Raw genomic sequence first — 18,817 nt, forward strand, 5'->3', positions numbered from 1 at the left:
GCTCCCTAAGACTGCGTTGTCCTTATTTAGAATTGCTTTCACTTAAATCAGCCCTGCTCTTGCAAAACATGTTTATTCTGGTTTCCTCTCCCTCCTGGCTGCCTGGCCTGGGGAAGCCTGGAGCCCAGCAACTCCAGCTCACAGATATGGGCCAGGCGAGGGGGAAAATGGAGGGCTCCAGAAAAAGGATACAGGAGGGCATGGTTTCCATTCCCAATCTGAGAGCCAAGTGGGATGGGCACCCACTTGGGGATACTGTATAGCCCCTGGGGAGAATGTGGTCCTACAGAACACATCCCTATAGAGACTGACTCAAAGAGCACTGAGAGCTTGGACACAGAGCCTTTTTTGTGAGATCCAAACAGTTTTAGTGTAACAATAACAATGATGATGATAGCCTTAATAATATAGCAACTTCCCTTTATTAAATCCTCCCTAGAAGCCCAGCACAGCGTTAATTCTTGTACGTAGTTAGTTTCATTTAATTCTCAGGACAGCCTTGTTAGATAGAAACTTCAATTAACCCTGCTTCATAGATTAAATGAAGAAACTGCGACTCAGAGAAGAGAAGGTTCTAGAACTAGTAAGGCACCAGAACAGAGCCATGAATCCAGATCTGCTTGGGCCTGAGAGCGTTCTCCCCCATGACACTCTTCTTCAGGGACCCCTTGGCCAGGCCTCCTTGTCACAAGAGTGAGCTTTACAGAATGGGCTCCTTTGCCCAAGGTCAGGTCCTGTCCAGAATTCTAAGACGAGGTTCTTTCTCAATGTAAGCTGGGATCTAGAAGGAAGATAATGTTGCCCACTGCTATAATTTTAGAAGCCTGCTCTCCCCTCCCTTTACCCCTTTTAACTGCATTTTAGAGACCTTATTTTGGGGATCACTAAACTCATTCCATGGGCATATGTAGGTGTAAGCTGGTAGAGAGAACAGGTAGCCCCAAAGTTGAAGGCAAGTGTGCCTGCCGTGTTCCTTGCGCTCATTTTGCCAGAACACTTTTCAAATGCTGTCTAGTGGAGTCACCTCATCCCATCTTCTCATATTTTGATGAGTGTCTTCATGTTATAGGTGAATAAAGTGAAGTTCCCAGGCCATAAATAATTTGCCCAAGGGAAAACATCCAAGTCTCCTGAATCAAGTCTTCTGACTGCCTGGTGACTGCACAAGCCAGAGAGTTCCTTGCCTGGCCCAAATTCTGCTTTTGTACCTTTTGTAAGTGTGTAGAAGGCCTTGATCTTTCTCTGAGGAAAGGCTAAGGGAAAGGAAGACTCCCATCTATATCTATATCTATATCTATATCTATATCTATATCTGTATCTATATCTATCTTCTCAGTAGTAGAGGAGGGAGTGATGGAGAGGAAAGAAACCATCAAAATAGTCAAAAACAACAAAAAATACTTTTAAAAAATACTTTTGCTCTTAAGTCACTGTTTCATGGGCTCTACAGCACATTTCCCTCCAAATAACCTTTCCAAAACCTGTGCCTTGCACAGGTTGGGGTAGCTCTCTTCCCAATGAGTCGTCTCACCTTGAGCTCAGAGGCAGATGTTGGTGTCAACAATGAAAAGGAGTTGATGAGCAAGTGGGAAGAGGACTGGGAAGCCCCTCCCTGAGCCCCTCTGTCCAATCGAGTGGATCATCAGAGTTTATCCATCAAAGAGCTGGTTCCTTGCCCTTCCCCCATAGTGTCTGCACCATTTTTGTTCTAATTATCCCGATTATTATGCCATTCCAGATGTCACTGTTTTTGAAGAGGTTCATGGTTGGCTTTATAGAAGGTGGTTAGGACATGATTTTAATGAGGATGAAAGGGCTATAAGCTCCTGGACTCCATCCAATTTTTCTTTTTCTATCTACCTAATGGCAAACAGTACAATGAGTACACTCTCCCTAGAGTATGAAGAGAAGTCACGGTCATTTGGCTAAATGCGAGCCTTGATCTTCTCATGTATATACTAGTCATGAACACCTTTGCCTCTCCTATTTCAAGTGCTACTGAAATCAAAGAAGCACAGAAAGTATGAAAATCTAAAGTTCTAGACAAAGTATTGGATTACGGAGAAGACTATAATATTTGGAGATTTCCCCCAACCTGTGGAAAAATAAGTCCACAATTGTCATTCGTTTAGCACCCTATTGCTACCCAGAACCCCCGCCCTGCTTTGCAGAGCAGATGTCGCAGGGTGGCTATGCAGGCAGTGGGATGTGAAGATGATGGGTTGTCGGAAGGAGCTTCCTTTGTGGGACAGAAACTTATTTGTCAGCCTCAGAGCTGCCGTTTTATATCTGTGTGATAGCAGGCAAACCACTCACTGCTTTTGAGGCTCAGTTGCCCAGTCTGCAAAGTGGGGCACCAATACTTACCCCCTAGGACTTTTGCAAAACTTAATAAGAAATAAAAATAGCTGCTAAATGCTGAGCATCTGGTTTGTGTCAGCTACTCGATGTTAATAGCCTTAGAACTCACAATGTCTTGGAAAGCTAGGCTTTATTCCACCTTTTTAAAGTGTTCAGGGAATCAAGGCTCAGAGAAGGTAACCAACTTGCCTAAACTCGTAAAGTAAGTGGAGGAGCTGGAATTCTAACATAGATCTATTCATTCCAACCTCTGGGAAGTTTCCACTGCCTCACTTCGCCTTTCAATTGTGTGGAAATATTTTTAAACCGGCAAAGAGATGTGAAGAACAGTTTGTTTCGTGAGCAAACACTAAGAACCTGTGACACTGAAGTCCTGGGATGCAGACTAATGATAGTAGCCATAGCTTTGAGTCCTAGTGTTCCCATCAGTGAGAACACTCTTAGATCACTCTTAAAGTCTCATTTTGCACATCCCTGGCCATATATACATATACATATATAAAGGATTTTGTGAAGCAATGAGTTAAAGTGAACACGTGCTGGTGGAGTGATCTGATAGGCATCATGTGTCTGTGATACACCGTGCACTTTGTGGCTGATATTCTCTATGGATAACTGACCCCAGGTCCTTCTCTGTTTGTGTATATGGCTCCTCTCATCAAGAGGTCAAGTTCACTGACTTCTTCCCCTCGATTCTGGACTGTTGTCAGTGACTTACTCGGTCAGCAGACATAAAAGAAATGATGTGAATCTGTCAGGGCCAGGTCACAAGAAGCTTTTCAGTTTACTTCTGAGTCTTTTGTAATAAAACTAGCCCTCCTTATCTATCGGTTCTATGTCTGTGGGTCCAATCAACCACAGATGGAACCCTTTTGAAGAAAAAAAGTCACATCTAGAGTCAAAGGGAGCACATAAACAAGTCTAGTATCTGCTAACACCAACCGATAGAATAAATAAAGGGGAGAGTGATCCAACATGGGAAGTGAGATACTCAGCAGACTCATAGAATGGCGGATGTCCTAAATAGCACTCTGGCCTCAGAATCAGCCCTAAAGGCACTCGGATCTGGCTGAAAAGCCCATGAGAGTATTTCAGGCATGGAAAGCCAAGACACTCTGGCAAAAAGATCTCTGTGAGTGAGATCCCAGTGGAAAGAACAGGTCTTCAAAGAGGGAGGTGCCTTTCTCTGAAGGGAGGAGAGAACCTCCACTTTGACTATGACCGTGTCTAAACAAGATAAGAGTCGGAGAACTCAAGGGGCTTCCATAGCCTTGGAAACTCATAACTGGTGCATAGGGAGATTACTGATGCCATAAACAGGAGTGTCAATTGGTAAAGTCAACAACAGGAGTCACTGTGCACTTACTCCTCATGTAGGATCTCTGTCCTTAACGTGCTGTACACTGAGGCTTAATGCTATAACGAGTACTCAAACAGTATATTTCACTTTGTGTTTCTATGGGGGTGCAAACTGTTGAAATCTTTACTTAATGTACACTAAACTGATCTTCTGTAAAAAAAAAAAAAAAAAGAAAGAAAGAAATTATCAATTCCCAACTTGACTCTCACTGGGATTAAACATGACAATAGGTCTGATCTGATTTCATCATCATTTAAAAAAAATCATCTATTATTTTTCACTTTATGTTTCTGTGTGGGAGCAAACTGTTGAAATACTTACTTAAGGTATACTAAGCTGATCTTCTGTATATTAAGATAATCGAAAATGAATCTTGATGTGAATGGAAGGGGAGAGGGAGTGGGAAAGGGGAGGGTTGTGGGTGGGAGGGACGGTATGGGGGGGAAGCCATTGTAACACATGAGTCGTACTTTGGAAATTTATATTCATTAAATAAAAGATTAAAAAAAATTAAAAAAATAGAAAAAAAGTCACATCTATATTGAATACATACAGACCTCTCTTCCTTGTTGTTACTCCCTAAGCAAAAGAGTACAACTATTTACATAGCATCAGCATCATATCAGGTATTACAAGTTGTCTAGAGAAGCATTAATGTATATGGGAGGATGTGGGTGGTTGTATGCAAATACTTGGCCATTTAATATAAGGGACTTGAGCATATGTGGGTTTTGATATCCATGGGAGCTCCTGGAACCCACATCCTTTGCAAATTCCAGGGGATGATTCTATGGAGATACTCCTTCTTGGAGCCTGGCCCCAGTACCATGAAAAGTCCACACCACAAGGACAGGCTGTGTTTAAGTACTCCAGCCAAGATGCTGAGCTGAGCTCCCCAGCTGACAGCGGTCACCAGCCACAAGAGTACACCATCTCCAGTGCATCCATGCCCAGTCTTCAGATGACACCAGCCTCCCCCAAAGTCGGGGTGCAGCTGTATGCGACACTCTAAGCAAGCATTGCCTGGCTGAGCCCAGGCAACCCACAGAACTGTGAGTGGTAATTGTTAAGTGTTGTTTTCAGTTAATAAATATTGAAGTGTTTTGGTAGGCAGCAGTAGGTAAATGAAACATCCTTCATTTAATTGCTACAATAACTCTTGTGTTTTTATCCCATTTAATGGAAAGGACACCTAAAGCTTGTAGAGGTTAGGTTAATTGTCTGAAGTCACATAGAAAGTGACAAAGCTACATTCAGAAATTGAACCTACTTGATTCCAAATTCTGGTTACCAAAAGATCCTTTGACTTTTTCATTAGACATTAAATAGCAAAGCCATTACATTGAAGTAAACAGCTGAATCTAGATGGTGCTATATGAGTATATAAAAATAAAAGTTAGGTAAAACTTTGCTTTATTGGATATTAGCTACCAAACTTTAATTATATTTACAGGTGGTATGGTACAGGTAAGATTATTCTTCCCACATTTTTTTTTAAAACTTTTATTTAATGCATATAAATTTCGAAAGTACGACTTATGGATTACAATGGCTTCCCCCCCATACCGTCCCTCCCACCCACAACCCTCCCCTTTCCCACTCCCTCTCCCCTTCCATTCACATCAAGATTCATTTTCGATTATCTTAATATACAGAAGATCAGCTTAGTATACATTAAGTATGGATTTCAACAGTTTGCTCCCACACAGAAACATAAAGTGAAAAATAATAGATGATTTTTTTAAATGATGATGAAATCAGAGCAGACCTATTGTCATGTTTAATCCCAGTGAGAGTCAAGTTGGGAATTGATAATTTCTTTTTTTTTTTTTTTTTTTTACAGAGGATCAGTTTAGTATGCATTAAGTAAGGATTTCAACAGTTTGCACCCCCATAGAAACACAAAGTGAAATATATTGTTTGAGTACTCGTTATAGCATTAAATCTCAATGTACAGCACATTAAGGATAGAGATCCTACATGAGGAGTAAGTGCACAGTGACTCCTGTTGTTGACTTTACCAATTGACACTCCTGTCTATGGCATCAGTAATCTCCCTATGCTCCAGTCATGAGTTTCCAAGGCTATGGAAGCCCTCTGAGTTCTCCGACTCTTACCTTGTTTAGACAAGGTCATAGTCAAAGTGGAGGTTCTCTCCTCCCTTCAGAGAAAGGTACCTCCTTCTTTGATGACCTGTTCTTTCCACTGGGATCTCACTCGCAGAGATCTTTTGCCAGAGTGTCTTGGCTTTCCATGCCTGAAATACTCTCATGAGCTTTTCAGCCAGCTCCGAATGCCTTTAGGGCTGATTCTGAGGCCAGAGTGCTATTTAGGACATCTGCCATTCTATGAGTCTGCTGAGTATCTCGCTTCCCATGCTGGATCACTCTCCCCTTTATTTACTCCATCAGTTAGCGTTAGCAGGTACTAGACTTGTCTATGTGCTCCCTTTGACTCCCAGTCCCTTCACCATGACCAACTGTGAACTGAAACTGATCACCTGGAACAGTGAGATGGCATTGGTACATGCCACCTCAATGGGATTGAATTGGAATCCCCTGGTATGCTTCCAACTCCACCACTTGGGGCAAGTCAGCCTGAGCATGTCCCAAATTATACATCTCTTCCCTCTCCCATTCCCACCACCATGTTCAACAGGGATCACATTTCAGTTAATTTTCAACACTTAAGAATAACTGTGCATCAATTACAGATCTAAACCAGTCATATTAAGTAGAACAGATAAAAAAAACTACTAAGAGGGATAATGTATTTAGTTGTTCATTAACAGTCAGGGCTATGCTGATCAAGCCACCGTTTCCCATAGTGTCCACCTCACTCCAACAGGTTTCCCTCTTGGTGTTCAGTCAGTCGTCACCGATCAGGGAGAACATATGGTATTTGTCCCTTTGGGACTGGCTTATTTCACTCAGCATGATGTGTTCCAGATTCCTCCATTTTGTTGCAAATGACTGGATTTTGTTGTTTCTTACTGCGGTATAGTATTCTAAAGAGTACATATCCCATAATTTCTTTATCCAGTCTATCGTTGATGGGCATTTAGGTTGGTTCCAGGTCTTAGCTATTGTGAATTGAGCTGCAATAAACATTAGGGTGCAGACCTCTTTTTTGTTTGCCAATTTAAATTCCTTTGGGTAAATTCCAAGGAGTGGGATGGCTGGGTCGAACGGTAGGGTTATCTTCAGGTTTCTGAGGAATCTCCAGACTGACTTCCATAGTATTCTTCCCACATTTTAAGGTAGTTTTGGCCAAATTGCTGGATCATCCTTCCTGAAACTTACACATATCGATTGATTAATATGCAGGCTCCCTTTGTCTCTCCCCAGTTTGGTTGTCTATTTCCAATTTCACAGCTGCCTCCCCACCAGCCACACCAATTCACCTGTGCCCTGAACCTTGAGAATTTTCCCTTAACTCAAAGCTCATTCAATAAATGGTAACCCCGTGTAGATTCTGGACAGGCCCTGTGCTTGGCACTGGCACTCAGGAACTGTGATCCAGACCACAGACAAATAGACAGTCAGGTAAGCAGCCATACCCAAAGCCAGGGTGGAGATGTGGAGGCACTAGAGGTATTTTTAATTGACTCCTGACAGTCTGTTGACACATGCAACCATGTTGTCTCCTCCACAGCACTCAACATGCACCCAGCAGATGCTTACGCGTTTCTGAATATGAGGACCTTTTTCTTGCCCCTGCCTTTGGTCATGCCCTCGCTTTCTGTGCTTCTTCACCTTGCAAGCTTCTACAAAGTTTTATTACCTTTATCAGCAAACTTACTAAACTGCCCCAAAATTATCTGCTACTTTGTGTATCTCTCCCTTTAGACCAACTTCCTTCAAAACAGGAATTATCTTTTTCCATTTTGCTTTCCTTGCCTTTTTTTTAAAACAAGAGATCAAATTTATAACATGCAATTACCATCAATAAAAATGATAGAGCTAGGTTAATTAATACAAATATTTTAGATTAGGCATCACCTTCAGTCCTCAATATGTTTCTTACTTTGTTTTGGCTGTTTAGTTTGACAAACCTGAATTGCTCAGATGAGCAGTTGCAAGATGGAGTTTTTATATCCTATCACATCATATCATATCATTTATTTGACAGATAGAAGGAGAGACAGAGAGGGAGAGAGAAAGGCCTTATTTGCTGGCACATTCCCCAGATACACACAACAGCTGGAGGATAGGTGGCAGGGACCCAATTATTTGAGCCACCACTGCTGCCTTCTAGAATCTGAATTAACAGGAAGCTGGAGTCAGGAGTCAAGGCTGGGTATTGAATCTAGATATTCTAATATGGGAGACAAGTGTCTTAAATGCCACACTAAATGCTCTCCCTGAAGACATAGTTCTTAATATTATTTTATGGCTGGCACTGTGGCTCACGCCGTGGCTAATCCTCTGCCTGCGGTGCCAGCACCCCGGGTTCTAGTCCCGGTTGGAGCACCAGGTACTAGTCCCGGTTGCTCCTCTTCCAGTCCAGCTCTCTTCTGTGGCCCGGGAAGGCAGTGGAGGATGGCCCAAGTGCTTGGGTCCCTGCACCCGCATGGGAGACTGGAAGGAAGCACCGGCTCCTGGCTTCGGATCGGTGCAGCACCGATGGCCATAGTGGCCATTAGGGGAGTGAACCAACTGAAGGGAAGAACTTTTTCTCTGTCTCTCTCTCACTGTCTATAACTCTCTCTCTCTCACTGTCTAACTCTACCCGTCAAAAATAAAAAATATTATTTTATTATTTTATCTATTTGAAAGGCATAGTCACAGGAGAGGGAGACACACCTGCATGCACACACACATACACACACACAAAGGGGGAGAGAGAGAGATCTTCCTTTTGCTGGTTCACTCCCCAAATGGCTGCGATGACGAGGAATGGGTCAAGCCGAACCCAGGAACCTGGAATTCCATTTGAGTCTCCATCTGTGTGGCTGTGGCCCAATCACTTAGGCCATCCTCCACTGCTTTCCCAGGCACATTGGCAGGAAGCTGGATCGGAAGTGGAGCAGCTGGGATGCAAACTGGCACTCATGTGGGATGCCAGCGTCACAGGCTGCAGCATATCCTGCTGTGCCTCAATGCTGATCCCTCCGAAGACATCGTTTTTAAAGAGTAAGCCTCCCAATCTCAGAGGAGTGCAGGCCCATGCTCCTTCGGGAGGTTGCACCAAAACAACCTAAGGTAGTAGCAGGTGGACTCACTGAACAGCAATCATCCAATCGAAGGAACAAACAAGCTAAGTATGAGCTGTGTTTTATGCTGAGGAAGATAGAAAGAGAGTGATGTTTCAGAGAGTTTCTGGGACACAGACAGCAAAAACGAGCTTTACATAAGCTCTTTGGGAAGGCCTCTCTGAAGAGGTTCTATTTGAGGGTTAACTGAAGAGTGCAAATAATCCGCTCCAAGAAGAACTGAGAGAAGAACATTTGAACAAAGTCACAACATGTGCAAAGGCCCAGAGAAGGAAAGATCCTGGGACTCATTAGGCACTTTAGCAAACCCAGCCAGAGACATCAGAGAAACCTCAATATCCTCTGTGGCCTCTTCGAGACGCCTGACCTCTCTGCTCAACCACAGCGTCACAAGCCAGCCTCAAGAAGTACTGGGTCCTTTTCACAGCTGAGGAGTGATGTGATGGCCACACACAGTTGGTTAAGAACAGGGCTGTCCTGAGGTCCCTGCAACACTCTGACTTCAAGTCTGGGAGTCCTACCCACAGCCTCACGCCAACCCCGTAGCAGGAAGGTAGAGCTGTTCCCAATACCAAACTCTCTCTCTTCCATTAGAAACTAAGGAGTCTGTGCCAGGGCAGGATTTATGACCTAGTAACTGAGGACAGAAATAATTGGTTGCATTAGTACCTGGCAACACCAGGCTGAGCTCGCTTCTGGAGGGGGCAGTGTGGATTGAAGGAGCCAAAGCGAGTTTACTTTTCTCAGCCCAGGTGCTCTCCTGCAGCCAGCACGGCCCTAATGAGCTCTGCATATTCAAGACACCAGTAATTGATGGTCCAATTTAAAGTGTGTGGAGGCCACATTTCTTTCCAAGCTCTGAAGGAAAAACACCAGCTGAGGAGGAATGAAGAACAGCCTGTTGTAAGTTATTCTCCTTCTGTGGTCATTCAATCCCCTAGAAAGACCAGGTCTGCTCTGTCCAGTGCCTGGAGAAAAGAGGCAATTACCTAGAAAAGTCGGGCGAAGACACAAAGACAGAATGGGAATCACGTACTAGGGGAAGGTCCCAGGCTCCAAGCTGGAATGGATGGCGACCTTGAACATACCCTGCAAGGCACAGAAGCTGGAGTTGAGGACTTGAGTTTGGGGTTCTAAAGAGGTGAATTTGAAAGCTAATTCAATTACCTCTGAGAATTGTGGATGTGACCTAAGAAGAGTGAGCCTCTTTTTGCCTCAGTTTACTCTTTTGCTAAATGGAGACAAAAAGCAAAGACTTTGGGGTGATCTGACATGGTTCTCAGCCCCTATTCTGAAATAGTGTCAAAAAGGGAGTGTCAGTGACCCTCCCATGTCAGTTCCCTCATCTCTAAGGAAGACCTGATTAATACGGTGACCTTGGAGGATCACACAGAGCACAGGATGAGATAAGCTATAAAATGCATGTGCGCAGTGCTGGTGAAAGTTGTAAACTTGTTACAAATTCTAAGTTTCCAGCCACATCAACCTCACCTGGGCACTTGTAAGAAACACAAATTATTTGTTTTATGTATGTATGTATTTTTAAGGATTCTTTCTTTCTTTTTTATTTATTTATTTGACAGGCAGAGTTAGTGAGAGAGAGAGGCAGAGAGAAAAGACTTCCTTCCGTTGGTTCACTCCCCAAATGGCTGCTACGGCCGGTGCACTGCGCTGATTTGAAGCCAGGAGCCAGGTGCTTCCTCCTGGTTTCCCATGCAGGTGCAGGGTCCAAGGACTTGGGCCATCCTCCACTGCCTTCCCAGGCCACAGCAGAGAGCTGGCCTGGAAAAGGAACAACTGGGACAGAATCCGGCGCCCCGACTGGGACTAGAACCCGGTGTGCCGGTGTCACAAGCGGAGGATTAGCCTAGTGAGCCGCGGCGCCAGCAGGATTATTTATTTCTTTAAAGATTTATTTATTTATTTGAAAGTCAGAGTTACACAGAGAGAGAAGGAGAGTCAAAGAGAGAGGCCTTCCATCTGCTGGTTTACTCCCCAGTTGGCTGCAATGGCTGGAGCTGCGCCGATCCGAAAGCAGGAGCCAGGAGCTTCTTCTGGGTTTCCCATGTGGGTGCAGGGGCCCAAGGACTTACTGCTTTCCCAGGCTATAGCAGAGAACTGGAAAGGAAGTAGAGCAACTGAAACTCGAACTGGCGCCCATATGGGATGCTGGTAGGTGGTGGTTTTACCTGCTACAGTATGGCGCTAGCCCCAAAGATTATTTATTTATTTATTTGAAAGGCAGTTACATTCCACAGAGAAAAGGAGAGACACAGAGAGAAAGAGATCTTCCAGCCACTGGATCACCATTCAGATGGCCACAATGGCCAGGGCTGGGCCAAGCTGAAGTCAAGAGCCTGATCCACACTCCCACATGTGTAGTAGGGACCCAAACACTTGGTCCATCCTCCACTAACCCCTCCCAGTCCATTGACAGGGAACTGGATCAGAAGTAGAGTAGCCAGGACACCAACCAGCACCCAAATGGGATGCTGATGCCACAGGAAGCAGCTCTACCCACTGTGCCATGAAGCCAGCCCCAAAAAGCTAATTCTTGAGCCCAATCTGGACCTACTGAATCAGAGATTCTCAGGCTGGTCCCAGCATTCTGTTATTTTTTTTAATTTTTTATTTATTTATTTGAAAGAGTTATACAGAGAGAGAAGGAGAAGCAGAGAGAGACAGGTCTTCCAACTGCTGGTTCACTTCCCAGTTGGCTGCAACAGCTGGAGCTGCACCATTCTGAAGCCAGGAGCCAGAAGCCTCCTCTGGGTCTTCTCACAAGGGTACAGGAGCCCAAGGACTTAGGCCATCTTATACTGCTTTCCAGGCCATAGCAGAGTTGTACTGGAAGTGGAGCAGCCAGGACTTGAACTGACACTCATATGGGATGCCGGCACTGCAGGTGGTGGTTTTACCCACTATGCCTCAGTGCCCGCCCCAGCATTCTGTTTTAACAACCCTCTATTAGATGCTAAAGTTTGAGAATTCTGCTTTAGGTGGTCATGGAGACACCAGTTGATATGCAAGTGTCTCAGGATCCTAGGAACTTATCTGGTGCCATGATCTTCAAAATGAACTCTCAGTTCATTCCTTTCTACACTTAAACAAGGCAAATGATTTTAAAACTCAGGATTTCCCTCTCACACTAGGTAAGTTTCTACATGCCTGCCATAGTCTAGGTACTCCGGTTACACCTTTGCATGAATGATTGCAGTGTATCCCTGCAAAAGCCCTGCATGGTAGTTTGCTGTCTTTGCTCTGCAGGTAAGGAAATGGAAGTTCCATGAGATGAGACAACTTGCCTGAAAACCTATAGTCTCTCAATGATGAAGCCAGGATATAGATTTCATTAGTCTCTGTCTAGAATCAGTGCTCTTCTAGCTTCTCTAGTCCAAGGTGAAGAATCAGGGATGCGTAGCTTAATGAAAAGATGCATCAGAAAGCATGTGAAATGTGTCTGTGCATCATAGGATTACTGTGATCATGGGAGTTAGCCAGATTAATGCTTGGCAGAGAAAGTAACTTGCCATTGTAGTGTGTTTTTTTTAAAATAAATGCATATCAGAGGTACTAAAAATATTTGTGGAAAATGCATAGGATGAAAAAACTACAAGTGGATTTCAAAAAATTTACACACCAAAATAAGCTCAACTTTTAACTCCATTTTCTATGAACTTCTTGATGTTATCTAGTATTTTGTCAAAAAATGAAAGAGAAACAAAAAATGAAGAAGGAAAGAAGGAAGGAAAGAAGGAGGGAAGGAAGGAAGGGAGGGAAAAATTTAACACATGAATGCTCTACCTCATTTGCTGCTTGCTATTTGCTAAGCTGTCTATCTTGGTGGACGATTTTCACAGGCACACTGTGTGTGTGTATGTGTGAGTGTATGTGTGTGCACATGCATATCACATAACAACAATCCACAACAAGGCATGGTTTGAGGAGACCTACAGGAGAAGAAGGTGAGCAGGCAAGAAAGACTTGGACGAATCTCCGAATAGGCAATGAACTCATTATAATCCTGTAGTTCTTGGAGGCTGCTGTTTGCTGTGGGAAAATGGGGCCTCTTGGCTATCAAGCTGCCTACGTGCTGATCTCCATCTTGAACCCCTTTGACAGAAGCAGAGTGTTTCAGGTGCAGATTCTAGAAAACTTACAAGCAGGTCTGTTTTTAAACACATCACATATTGAACTTTCTCTACTATGGGAGGCTGGCCAAGTAGTGGTTTTTGAAGCTTTTAAAGGCTCACTGGCCCTTCAAAAATGGCCGTTGTGGACATATGGTTTTAGAAGTTTTGAAAAGAGCCTTATGGGTTTATTTTTAGAGCAAACCTTAACCTTGTAAAGCTTCTTAAAGGAGCCACAGAAAGTCCAATCATGCAGGCGCTATAGAACTCCAGGCAGCTGTTCCCAGAGGTTCCCTCACAGCCTTTCCCTGTGCTTGCCGTGAGTCTCTGGTTAGCCAGAGACAGGTTGCTCCAGCCTCCTCCAAAAGGTGAATCATGGGAGGCAGGAAAGGTGGAGACATAGGTGAGTTACCAGAGTCTCCAGTGAATGGAGACCCAAGACCCCTATACCCAGAAAATCTCAAAGATTCTCAAGAAATAAAGGAATCCCCAAATCCACGGAGTCAACCCTGATCTAATGTAATCCATCCTGAAACACACTTATAAAGAGGTTGTTCCACCTGTGTCTGCACACCTCCAGCTGGGGGAAGACCATTGTCTAGGCATTCATTCAACTCAGTTTTAGTTGAGTGCAAATTATGTTCTCGGTACCATCCAAAGTGCTCACATGGTGACACCCATACGGATTTCCAAATGAAGAAGTGTCATTAAAGAAATACAAAGATTTATACCATCCCCTGACAGAGTCTGATCTGGCCTGAGTGATTTTTAAGTCTGATGACAAGATGATGTTTACACCAGGATCTAAGGATCGGTGAAGGTGAACACTGCAAGTGGAGGTGGGAGGAGAACCCAAGGTGTCCCAGGAACATCTCTACAGAGGCCTTCAGGCAGTGGGGACTTTTAAAAGAAAGAAGAACAGTTCTGTTGTGTGGCACAAAATGAAGAAAGATCTGGTTTGAGGCTGGAGGCAAACGGAGTGCAGAGCATGCTTATTTCTCTCCATGTTGACCATGCTGTAGATTTTGACCTTTAACCTGGAAGGAATTGGAAGCTTCTGAGTCATTTAAAGCAGAGGCCAGGTAACTCATGACCAAGCTACAAATTCTTTCTCATGTCGCTCAATGTTCTGATCTTAAAATAGCTTCATAATTCTCCTCCCTTTAAAAGGCAAAGCCTAATTTCCCGCCACTCACTTCTAATGAATACACTTGGTAGAAGTGATTCTAGGTAACCTCTGAGGCTAGGCCATGGGAAGGACAGCTCCCACCTGGCACTCATTCTCTTGCATTACCCACTCTCAGAGTAACCTGGCCTCCATGCTGAGCACAGTTACACAGCTTGTGGACAGGCCTACTTGGAGAGAAACCTAGTTCTCCTTGCCACCACCACCTCCCAACTGGAAGCAGACTCTCCAGCCTCAATCAAACCTTCAGGTGACTTTGTACCTGGCTGTTGTCTTGGCTTCAGCCTCATGAGAAATCCTGAGCCAGAACCACCCAATTAAACTGCTTTGAATTCTTGACCCACAGCAATTGTGAGACAATACATGTTTATTGTCACTTCCAGTCACTGACTTTGGACAGTTTGTGAAGCAGCAATAGCTACCCAATACGATAAGATACCTTAGGGAACAGAGGAGGAAAAGCTGAATCTCTGGGGACTGGAAAGACTTGTGTTTGAAATCCAGTGCTGCCACTTATACATGTGTTGGACTGAGGGCAAGTTGCTTGGTCTCTTTGAGCTCCCAGCTGTAGGATCAGATAGTGCTCTCAGAACCTCCAAAGTCAAGTCCTGTGTAATAATCCTTGGTTTCCTTGCTATCTCCCATGTGGTACACAACTGAGGCCATTCTCCAGGCCAGAGGGAAAACCTGGTTGTGCAGACCTACAGAGCATGGGTCTACTGACTGCCTAGTGACTAAAGAGCTGCTTGTCCAAGGCTTCCATCGGTGAAGGTTCATTATGCACACTGCAGATTTTCAAGCGTATTCTCTACTTGGGCTAATGAGTTTTATGAGTGCACCTCCTGCTGTGTAAACATAATTTCCTTTTATTATTTAAAATTCATCTCCATGCAGTTTCCTTATTTTCTTCATTTGCAGTGTGACAAGGAAATAGATTTATGAGCATTCTTGTGAAGGAGATTATTTAATTAGCTTTTACTATGCACCATTTAAGAGATTATGGGGACATTTTAGTTCATTCTCAAAACACCACCCTGGAGTGTCTGTCATTTGTATCACATTGAAGATGAGAAAGCAAATATAAATGCCAGCAATGTTACTTTGCCACCCAGTAGTATGTGACCTTGATTCTTCACCCTCTTAGAGCTCAGTTATCAACCCCTCACACATCTTAATTTCCTCATCTCCACAATGGGAGATGAGAAAAAAACTAATACAAAATAATGTTAATAAGAGGATTAATTAAGTTAGCATGTATAAAATACTTAAAATAGTGCCTCGCATATTTTGGTATGTTACTTACTAGTTTCACTTTTTAAAAAAAATTTAACCACTCTTTCAAAAGTTCAGAGCAAAATTCCTCTCTGAGCCACTTTTCTCCAACAATAGTATGTCTCTTTTGCAGCAGTGTTCCTTCCCACTTGTTTTAGCATTTTTCACATACATTTCATCCTTTCAACAATTCTATGACTCAATGTCACTATCTTGATTTTTCAGCTAAGCAAACTGAGGCTCAAAGTTCTTTTGGTTGCAAGCAACAGAAACCAACTAAAGCTGGTATAAGTTAAATAGAGAAATTTGTCACAAGTTGACAGTGATGACTTAGAATTCAAGCTCATGGGTGAGCTACAGGGAAAAGTCCCAGGAGTTACAACACCAGGGCAGAGGAATACTGGAGGAAATTCAAGTAAGGCTGCTGCTTCATTCCTCTCTCCTTTCCTAACTGATGGGCTGTCTTGGTCTTTTTGTCCCTGCAAACTGACTTTCTCAGCTGTTCACAGGAAGGAGTTGGAGGAATGGCAGGATCCTAGAATTACCAAGTTCACATGTAATTTTGCCAAGCATAGGAAAGACTTACTTTCTGCCTCTTTTCTGTTTTGATTCCCCAGGACCACAGATGGGACTCTGATTGGACCACCCTGATTCAATCAAGCATGGTGAGTAGGCTCGCCATGTATCATCAGTGCTGCTGGGAATGCAATCCTGTTGATTCCTATAGAAAGGTCACCAGCAAGTGAAAGACACTTCAAAAGGGGTTCAGCACATGAAGTGACTTTTCTAAGCCATTTCAAATGTTGAGGATGCTGGGGAGGGATTCCTTTCCAAATGTTCTTTTTCCATGAGGCCAGCATTGTTACTGTGAGTCTTCAGCCTCTTCACTACAGGTGACCAGCATCTGCTGGATTCAGCTTGGGAAAGGTCTGAGTACCCTCCTAATTGGGGGCCTTTCTTCAGGTGCAATAATGTCTAATAATACAACTGTCAACGACAGATCATGAATTTGGGTGTTTTTTGGTGACTTTCTTGACCGGTGATTTTCAGTGTTTCCCTGGAGGAAGAATGCACTTCACGAAGGCACTGACACCAGATTTGGAATAGGACTTGCTTTAGCTAATAGAACCCAAGTGGGAGAGATTTAAGCCAAGTCCAATCAGAAATATTAAGAGCCATTGCAAGTTTCAGCCATCTCTTTTTGTTTCCTTCTACGACACGCTTGGCATGTCTGAAATATAAGCTACACTTTCTACCTGAATTGTGGAATGCAGAAGACACATGACAGATTCCTGTGGTATCTGCAAGACAGAGATGAGCCTTTTGGGAAATTACTCAACTGAGACCTTCTTTTTGATAGTAGGCCTTTAAGGGCTGAGAGTAGGAAAGGGAGGGGGACAAAATATAGGTGTTTCCCAATTCTTATTTTTGATAAGAACCTTAGAGGAGGTGATTTGTAAGGGATGGTGATGAGTCTCGTTCATGAAGGAAAAGTACAGTGCACAGTAGGATATACTAGTTTGAATCTTAGGGGAGAAATGTGGGCAGGAGTCATAGGTTGTTTATGTGCCTACAGAAAGTACTTGAAGTCTTGGGAGCTACTGAAATCACAGAGAGAATAGAAGCATAAGAGAAAGCAGGGGATGAACATTGACACACTCAATATTAGAAGCAATGATGGAGGAAGAAAAGCAAGGAGAGGGACCCTGGAAGGGTAGGCAGGAAAGACGGGAGATGAATAGACTCCAAGGAAAAGTGATCTGTCATCACCATGAAGCATTTGGATTCCACTTGGGGGAGGAAATGATTTTTGCCATTTTTCCCCATTCAGTAATATCAACTCATAGGCCAGTGCTGCGACTAACTAGGCTAATCCCCTGCCTGCGGCACCAGCACCCCAGGTTCTAGTCCTGGTCGGGGTGCCAGATTCTGTCCCAGTCATTCCTCTTCCAGTCCAGTTCTCTGCTGTGGCCAAGGAGTACAGTGGAGGATGACCCAAGTCCTTGGGCCCTGCACCCCATGGGAGACCAGGAGAAGCACCTGGCTCCTGGCTTCGGATCAGCACAGTGCACCGGCCGCAGAGCACTCTGGCTGCCGGGACCATTGGAGGGTGAACCAATGGCAAAAGGAAGACCTTTCTCTCTGTCTCTCTCTCTCATTGTCCACTCTTCATGTCAAAAAAAAATCAACTCATAAGGATTACAAAATATTTTTGTGACATAGTTAGAGGAGAAAATAGTACTTATCCTCAAGATAGGAATAAATAAACTAAGACTCAGGTGGATATATGCCTTATCCAAAGGAGTTTTAAAAATAGTGCCTTGTTATAAATAAGAATGAGAATAGGAGAAGGAAGAGGAAGAAGGGTGGGAGGAATCACTGTGTTCCTAAATACATATATATGAAATGTTTGAAGTGTGTATATCTTAAATAAAAGATTTGTAGTTAAAAATGTTTCATTTTACACTGTGTTAAATACCCATACAATATAATTTTTTTAGCTTTTATTTAATGAATATAGATTTTCAAAGTACAGCTTATGGATTACATTGGCTCCCCCCGCCCAGTGACTTCCCTCTCACCTGTAACCCTCCCCTTTCCCGCTCCCCCCTTCCATTATTATCAAGATTCATTTTCAATTTTCTTTATATACAGAAGATCAGTTTAGTATACATTAAGTAAAGATTTCAAAAGTTTGCACCCACATAGAAACACAAAGTGAAAAATACTGTTTGAGTACTCGTTATAGCATTAAATCTCAATGTACAGCACATTAAGGACAGAGATCCTACATGAGGAGTAAGTGCACAGTGACTCCTGTTGTTGACTTTACAAATTGACACTCTTGTTTATGCAGTCAGTAATCTCCCTATGCTCCAGTCATGAGTTTCCAAGGCTATGGAAGCCTTTTGAGTTCACCGACTTATCATATTTAGACAAGGTCATAGTCAAAGTGGAAGTTCTCTCCTCCCTTCACAGAAAGGTACCTCCTTCTTTGAAGACCTGTTCTTTCCACTGGGATCTCACTCACAGAGAACTTTCATTTAGGTCCTTTTTTTTTTTTTTTGCCAGAGTGTCTTGGCTTTCCATGCCTGAAATACTCTCATGGGCTTTTCAGCCGGTTCCAAATGCCTTTAGGGCTGATTCTGAGGCCAGAGTGCTGGTTAGGACATCCGCCATTCTATGAGTCTGCTGTGTATCTCGCTTCCCATGTTGGATCGCTCTCCCCTTTATTTATTCTATCGGTTAGTATTAGCAGGCACTAGACTTGTTTATGTGATCCCTTTGACTCT

The 18,817-nt window shown here is 43.5% G+C and overlaps 1 long non-coding RNA gene across 2 annotated transcripts in view; it reads left to right on the top strand.

Annotated features, from left to right (window-relative positions):
- LOC127493452 (uncharacterized) overlaps positions 1-18,817 on the top strand; it is a 139,665-nt gene that overhangs the window by 87,714 nt on the left and 33,134 nt on the right. The window contains exon 3 of one of the 2 annotated variants that reach the window (XR_011390692.1): positions 16,142-16,189. This is a non-coding gene — a long non-coding RNA (uncharacterized lncRNA). Of the gene's footprint in view, positions 1-16,141; positions 17,328-18,817 lie in introns of those variants that run through there. The other variant, XR_011390691.1, reaches the window with a different exon arrangement.

Source organism: Oryctolagus cuniculus, chromosome 7 (assembly GCF_964237555.1).
Source record: "Oryctolagus cuniculus chromosome 7, mOryCun1.1, whole genome shotgun sequence".
In the NCBI taxonomy this organism is placed as follows: Eukaryota; Metazoa; Chordata; class Mammalia; order Lagomorpha; family Leporidae; genus Oryctolagus; species Oryctolagus cuniculus.